At 39.9% G+C, this 7,337-nt stretch overlaps 1 non-coding gene across 1 annotated transcript; it reads left to right on the forward strand.

The window, feature by feature from the left end:
• Nucleotides 1-4,076: 4,076 nt before the first annotated feature.
• Nucleotides 4,077-4,183, forward strand: LOC121210156 (small nucleolar RNA R71). Its single transcript, XR_005905284.1, has one exon. It is a non-coding gene; the product is annotated as a small nucleolar RNA R71 (small nucleolar RNA).
• The last annotated feature ends 3,154 nt before the right edge of the window (nt 4,184-7,337 follow it).

Here is a 7,337-nt window from a genome sequence, read left to right on the forward strand (position 1 = left end):
GGACATCATTAGGAATGTCCTCGTAGGCCTCCTCCTCGGTAGATTGGGCGAGACGATATTGAGGAGGGTAGGTTCCTCGGCGTTTTTCGATCATCCTCATGCTAAACATGCTCGAGATGCATTATGGAGACATCTGGCCAATAAGGGTTAAGGATGATTCTTAGGCTGCGGTGCTGAAGAGCCCGAAGTGTCGAGCCAACTGAGTAACATAGGGGCCAATGGAAATGACCCCCTTCCTATGCCGCTCCGTCTGGTACTGAATCACGAGGGCGATGAAATAGGTAAGGTCGATGACGTGCCCGTGCGACATACATTATAAAAAGTAGGCGTCGAGTACTGTCTCGCCTTCCTATAATCGTGTAAGCCAAAATGACGTGTAGATACCTCAGAGATGGAGGGAGAGCCGATGCCTTGGAGCGGCTAGGATTGTAGGTGGCCCCACCTGGTACTAGTGCGTCCCAGCACCATAAATGAGAATAATGGATGTGGCGGTTGAGAGCATGTAAGTCATTCTCCTCATTGAATTCCTCTGTATATAAACCCAGTGCAGTACCGAATTCTAGGACGTTGAGCTGGCGGATTAATCCGCCTAGACGTCGGGATCATCATAGTTCGTCATCACGGTCTGAAGATGAAATGTAGAGCATAATTCCATCGTAAGCTCAAGATACGTCGGCTCGATATCTCAAAGAAAAGCTCCCAAGGGTCGGTAGTTAGGAGAGCCCAAATCACATTAGCCAACTGAACTTGTTTTATTATAGCCCATTCGATGCAGTGGCCCGTAATTAAAGGTCGGGCCCAGAGTATTTGGAAGAGTTTTTCTTTGGACCCAATAGGGAACCTCAGGAAAGGGTGACGAACTTCTGCAGTAGAACCTGATGAAGATGACGCTCCCTTCTTTTTCTTTGAAGCAAGGACAGCGGCCTTTTTACCACGTTAAGATGACATTGTATACCTGCAAGTGGAAACATCAATTCGTCTTGATGAGTAGACAAGGAAAAAAAATGCGACTAAATTCGAAAAGAAAAATGCATAAATATGTTCAGCCACAACTACCAAGTTTAACTAAAACAATAAGTTCAATAACCTATTTTTGTGGCATTAGCATGGTGATAAAAGTAAAAATGGAAAAGAATAGAATGCAACATACTATATAAATGAATAGAAATGTCAACACAAAAGGCATGATTATTTCAACTATCATAACTATGAATATTCACTTCTAACTAAATAGGGTAGAGAAATCCTGTAATGAGTAAGAATTTGAACATGAAAAAGATGATAACTTGTTCTATAAATGAAATTTGTGTGATAGAAAGATGAAAATAACATGAAAAATATAGATTACTATGATAAATAGCATTATAAATCTGTGAAATAAAAGAGAAAGGAGTAAACAAACGCTAAATGAAAGAGATTGAGTGTCGAGAATGGAGTTGAGAGCGGCGTACGAGCGTGGTAGGGAAGGCTGTAGACTTGCAGCGGCTAGGGTTAGGGTCTTTTGGGAGAAGAAGATAATGAATAGTACAGCCTATTTATAGATTTTGGGGCACACGGCTAGGGAGCACGCCTGTGTTCCCCAATTTCAGCCCGTGTGATTCGCGAATTTTGAATTTGGGCACGTCTGACAATTTCCCCACGTCCGTGTACCTTGGGCGTGTTGGTTCACACGGTCGTGTCGCACGGCCGTATCTGGCATTGTTCGCTTCTCCCGCGCCGGTGTAGGTAGGCCCACGCCCGTGTTAATTTAACAGGTTCAACCACGAGTGCTAGACACGGGCGTGTCAAACGCCCGTGTTAATTTAACAAGTTCGTCCATGGTTTCAAGGCTTTGGCAGGTTCGTCCACGACCATGTCGCACGACCGTGGCGATTTATCGTAGCCTGTGTTGGGAAAATCTTTGCTCTGTTTTCACATGGCCCTCAGCACGCCCGTGTGTTTTTCCGTGTCTATGTGGTAAACCTATATTCAAGAGCTCCGTTAGTAAGTTAGGTGTTAAACACTAAAATTTAAAGAAGTTAATACAGTTAGTGCTCGGGTTACCTCCCGAGAAACGCTTATTTATAGTCTAAGCTTGACTTACCTCTCCATTGAATGGTTATGGGGGTTTGAGGAGTTTATACTCCTTATTCCTGCTATCATTCTCATCAAAATAAGGTTTTAGACGGGTGTTGTTTACCTTAAAAGTGCCAAACTTGGGATGACTTACCTTTACTATACCGAATGGGAAAATGCTAAGTACCGTAAGAGGAATTTCTTCATTCTGTGTGGTAGTGACAATATGAGGATCTGCGGTATCTAATAAGACTTTATCTCCAACCTTAAGTTAATGTTGGAAGGTGTTGAGCTCGTTCTGGCGTAGTTCTAATTTATCGTGTGTTCTTGGTTTATGCGTCCGCCATTCATCTAGCTCCTCGATTTGTAGCTTTCGATCTCCATGAACAAGTCCTCTGCTACTGCTTGAGAATGACTCATGTGCTTCCTTCAGACTCATTTCCTGCAAAGTAGGTTGTACTATATTGTTAGTTTTAGTAGAATGGGTTAAACGATCACCTTCAATTTCTGATGTGTTGCCAGAATTGCAAGCTTGAAGGGTGATTATTTCGTCTCCCACACGGAGTGTGAATTCACCTATGCCAACATCAATAATCGTTTTAGCAATTGCTAAAAAGGGCATTCCTAAAATCAAAGGAGTGTTGTTATCTTCCTCTATGTCTAAAATAATGAAGTCAACGGGAAATATAAATTTATCGATTTTAACTAGCACATATTCAATAATACCCTTAGGAAATCTTATAGTTTTGTCTGCTAATTGAATGCTCATCCTAGTCTGTTTGGGTTTCCCGAGACCTAATTGTTTAAACATTTTGTAGGGCATGACGTTAATACTAGCCCCCAAATCAGCTAATGCATTATTAACATCTAAACTACCAATTAAGCAAGGAATCGTAAAACTCCCTGGGTCTTTTAGTTTGTTGGGTAGTTTATTTTGGAGAATAGCTGAGCAAACTGCGTTTAGCTCCACATGCGATGCCTCGTCCAACTTCCACTTATTTGCTAAAAGCTCCTTTAAAAATTTCATTGCGTTTGGCATCTGCGATAGAGCTTCAACAAACGGTAAATTAATATGTAATTTTTTTAAGAGTTTAAGAAATTTACCAAATTGTTCATCTGAGCGCTCTTTCCTTATCGCGTTGGGGTATGGCACACAAGGTTTATATTCGACATTCATTGATTTGTTTTTATTATGACCTACCTCACCTTGATCTCTGCTTACCACAGTTTCTTGCCTCGGTTCTGGCTCAGGCTCAACGAATCCTTCTTCATCTTGAACATTAATCGCGTTGAGCTATTCCCTTGGGTTGGGTTCAGTATTACTTGGCAAGCTACTTTGTGGTCGTTCAGAAATTAGTTTAGAAAGCTGGCCTATCTGAGTTTTGAGCCCTTGGATTGACGCTTGTTGATTTTTAAGTGCTGTTTCGGTGTTCTAAAAACGGGTTTCTGACACTGAGATAAACATTGTGAGCATCTCTTCAAGGTTCAGTTTTTTTTCCTGTTGATAGGGTGGCTGTTGAAAACTCGGAGGATGTTGTGGTCTTTGATTTCCTTGACTGCCCCACGAGAAATTTGGGTGGTTCTTCCAACCTGCATTGTAAGTGTTACTATATGGATTGTTTTGAGATCGAGGATTATTACCCATGTAATTTAACTGCTCGTTATCCATGTTGTGGCCATAAGGTTGGTATTCCGAATGGCTTGTTCCACCTCCACTTGCTTTGCACTGTATTACTGGGTGAACCTGTGAAGAACTAAGAAAACCATCAATCTTTTTATTTAGAAGTTCTACCTAGTTTGATAGCATAGTAACTGAATCGACGTTATAAACGTCTGCTGTTTTAGTTGGCTTAGTCCTCATGACTTGCCACTGATAGTTATTCAGTGACATCTCCTCTATAAACTCATAAGCATCTTCAGGTGTTTTATTATTGATGGTTCCGCCAGCAGCTGCATCAACCATTTGTCGAGTCGAAGGATTCAGGTCATTATGGAATGTTTGAACCTGAAGCCAAATCAGTAACCTATGGTGAGGGCACCTTCTCAAAAGGTCCTTGTATCTCTCCCAAGCATCGTAGAGTGTTTCTAAGTCCATCTGCACAAACGAAGAGATATCATTACGTAATTTGGCCGTTTTAGCCGGTGGAAAATATTTTAATAGAAATTTTTCAGTCATTTGCTCCCAAGTAGTAATTGACCCTCGTGGTAACGAGTTCAACCACTGTTTAGCTTTGTTCCTCAATGAAAAATGGAATAGCCGAAGATGAATGGCATCATCAAAAACACCATTAATTTTAAATGTATCACATAGTTCCAAAAAGTTTGCTAAGTGAGTGTTGGGATCCTCATCCTGCAAACCATCAAACTGAACAAATTTTTGTATCATTTGAATAGTGTTAGGTTTTAGTTCAAAAGTATTTGCAGCTATAGCAGGTCTAACTATGCTCAATTCAGTTCTTGTTAAAGAAGGTTTAGCATAATCATACATAGTGCGTGGAGCAGGATTTTGATTAACCGTAATTACAGGAGGTAGCTGATTGTCTTGGTTTTCAGCCATCTCTTTGGTTGGGGGTTGAATATCGTCCTCTTGCTCGTTCTATGTGTATCTTAAGCTTCGCCTTATTTCTCGTTGGTTTCTGCGAACTGTGCGATCGATTTCTTCGTTAAAGAGTAGTAGTCCTGACGGGTTTCTTCTAGTCATAAATTATAAAAACCTGCCAAGAGAAAGAAAAAGTAAATTAATAAATAATAACAATAAATAAATAAAATTAAATTGTAAGGAAAATAAATAGCTAAAGTAATAAAAATTGAGCGTTCCTAATATCTTAGTTCCCTGACAACGGCGCAAAAAACTTGATCACGATTTTCGTGACAGGTAAGTTTTAAATATTTATAATTAATCATTCTTAAAACTAACTATTATCGCGATGTAGGCAAGTGTACCTATCGAACAGTAGTATAGTTTTAGCAAGACCGGATTGTCGAACCCAAAGGAACTAAAAGTGCTAGTAATGACTGTCTTTTTATTATCTAGCCTAAGAATAAGGTGGTTATGTTTTAACTAACTAATTATCTAAACTAAGAATTCACAGAAAGTAGAATTAGAGGATTACTTTTGGGAAACGATTGAATTAAGACAATACCTAAGGAAAAATCCACCTAGACTTCACTTGTTATTCTGACTCCGAATCGGACGATTTATTCATTTAACTTGTTTCATAGAGATCCCTAAGTTATGTTATTATCCCTATTCAAGACTAATAACGTCTAATCCCTAGATTGAATAATTGAGACTTTTCTCTAATTAACGCCCTAGGGTTGAATTAACTCGATCTATGGATCCCCTTATTAGGTTTCACCCTAATCCAGAAAAATCTTGTCACCCTATCTCTAGGCGCGCAATCAACTCTGCTTAATTGTGACAAATGTATTCTTAGACAAGGTTTATTCCTCCTCTGAATAAGAGCTTATCTTGAATCAGTATCCTAGGATATCAAAACAAGAATTAAAAATACATAATTAAGAACAAGTTAAATATTTATCATACAATTCAGAAATTAATAACAAGATTCGTCTGAGGTTTCATTCCTCTTAGGTATTTAGGGGATTTTGTTCATAACTAAAAAGGAAAACATCTCAGAAGAATAATGAATACAAAACATAAAGTAAACCCAAAACTTCTGAAGGGAAATTGAGGGGAGATCTTCAATCTTGATGATGAATCCGGCTTCTGAGATAGATCAATCGGCTTCCTTCGAGTAATTCCTTCCTTCCTCCCTCTGTGTCCCCTTACTTTCCTCCTCTATGGTGTATTTATAGGCTTTAGAATGCCTAGAAGCCCTCAAAATTGGCCTTTTCCGAATTGGACTCAAATTGGGCTCGGCAGGGACACGCCCGTGTGAGTCGTGCTTTGAATCTGCCAAATTGATACGGCCGTGTGGTCTGCCCGTGTGAGGAGGTCCAGGCCGAGTTGAATTCATACTTTGGCCCATTTTTCTCTGTTTTTGGTCCGTTTCTCGTTCCTTTCGCTCTCCTATGCTCTCCTAAGTATAAAACATGAAATTAAAGCATTAAGAGCATCGAATTCACCATTTCTAATAGAAAATCATCCATAAAATACATTAAGCATGGGGTAAAAATATGTATAAATTACGGTTTATCATCGACACCACTCATGATAGAACTAAGCCTAATTATTTCTTTATCTGGATCATCTTCCCCTTCAATGGTAGAAAAAACAGATCATTTCGAATAGTACCTCATAATATGCGGACCATTACAAAAAAAAAACATTTCACTGGATTTTTTGGTTTGTTCTTGGGTTTCCACTTTCTATTCCCACCATTCTTACCATTGTCCGTGTTGTCATTTTTGTCTCGTTCTTCCTTATGGTCTCCCCTACCATTGCCTATCTCTTTGGGCTTTTAAGTTTCAAACTTGTCTTTTCTCGGACCAAGCTCGACAAAGGACTCTGCCTTGGTTATGGCTATAGTAAGCTCAGTGATACCTTGTCGACGCAACTCATGTTTTTCCCACAACTTCAAACCAGTAGAATGTTTCTTTCTCTTTAAAGTTAGAGATTTGAAGCATCAGCTCACTAAACTCCTGAACAGTGCCTTGTGACGTAAGCCAACGTAACTTAGCCCAAGCCTCCTCCTTGACATACTACGGGTAAAACTACTTTTTTCACCTCTTTTTGAAACTAATCCCAAGTTTCAATCACTATCCCTCCATGTTTTCATCCATGGACCTACGTCGCCACCACAGGAGAGTAACATTAGTAAAACAAATTGAAGCAGTGTTTACCTTAATGGTATTATCCTCAACGTCCATTGCTCGAAAGTATTATTTTATTTCCCACAAGAAGTTATCCACTTCCTTCGCAGACCTTACACCCTTGAATTTCTTCAATTTGGGAACATCTATTGCTCGTTGGTTCAGCCTCAATGCCAACATCCTACTACTCAAAGCAACCTTGTAAATTGTGAACTCCCTTTTAAGCTCTGAGATCTCTTCCTTCAAGGCTGTTACCATGGCCTTAAGAGCATCATCCCTTCCAGTCAGCTTTTCCTTAGTGGAATCGAAAGAATCTAACACAAAGTCCATGAGTTTCTCTTTCATTAGGTCCAACTCATTGGTGCATCCCTCAACCGCCTCGAGTGTCTCCCTTATGTCCTCTACAGACTCCTCGAGATTGACCACTCATCCTCTCAAAGTTGACAGCATGTCCCTCGATTGACTTACTTTCTTGGCCATCCTACGGGTTTTATTTGGATCAATCT

Source organism: Gossypium hirsutum, chromosome A11 (assembly GCF_007990345.1).
Source record: "Gossypium hirsutum isolate 1008001.06 chromosome A11, Gossypium_hirsutum_v2.1, whole genome shotgun sequence".
NCBI classification, from domain to species: Eukaryota; Viridiplantae; Streptophyta; class Magnoliopsida; order Malvales; family Malvaceae; genus Gossypium; species Gossypium hirsutum.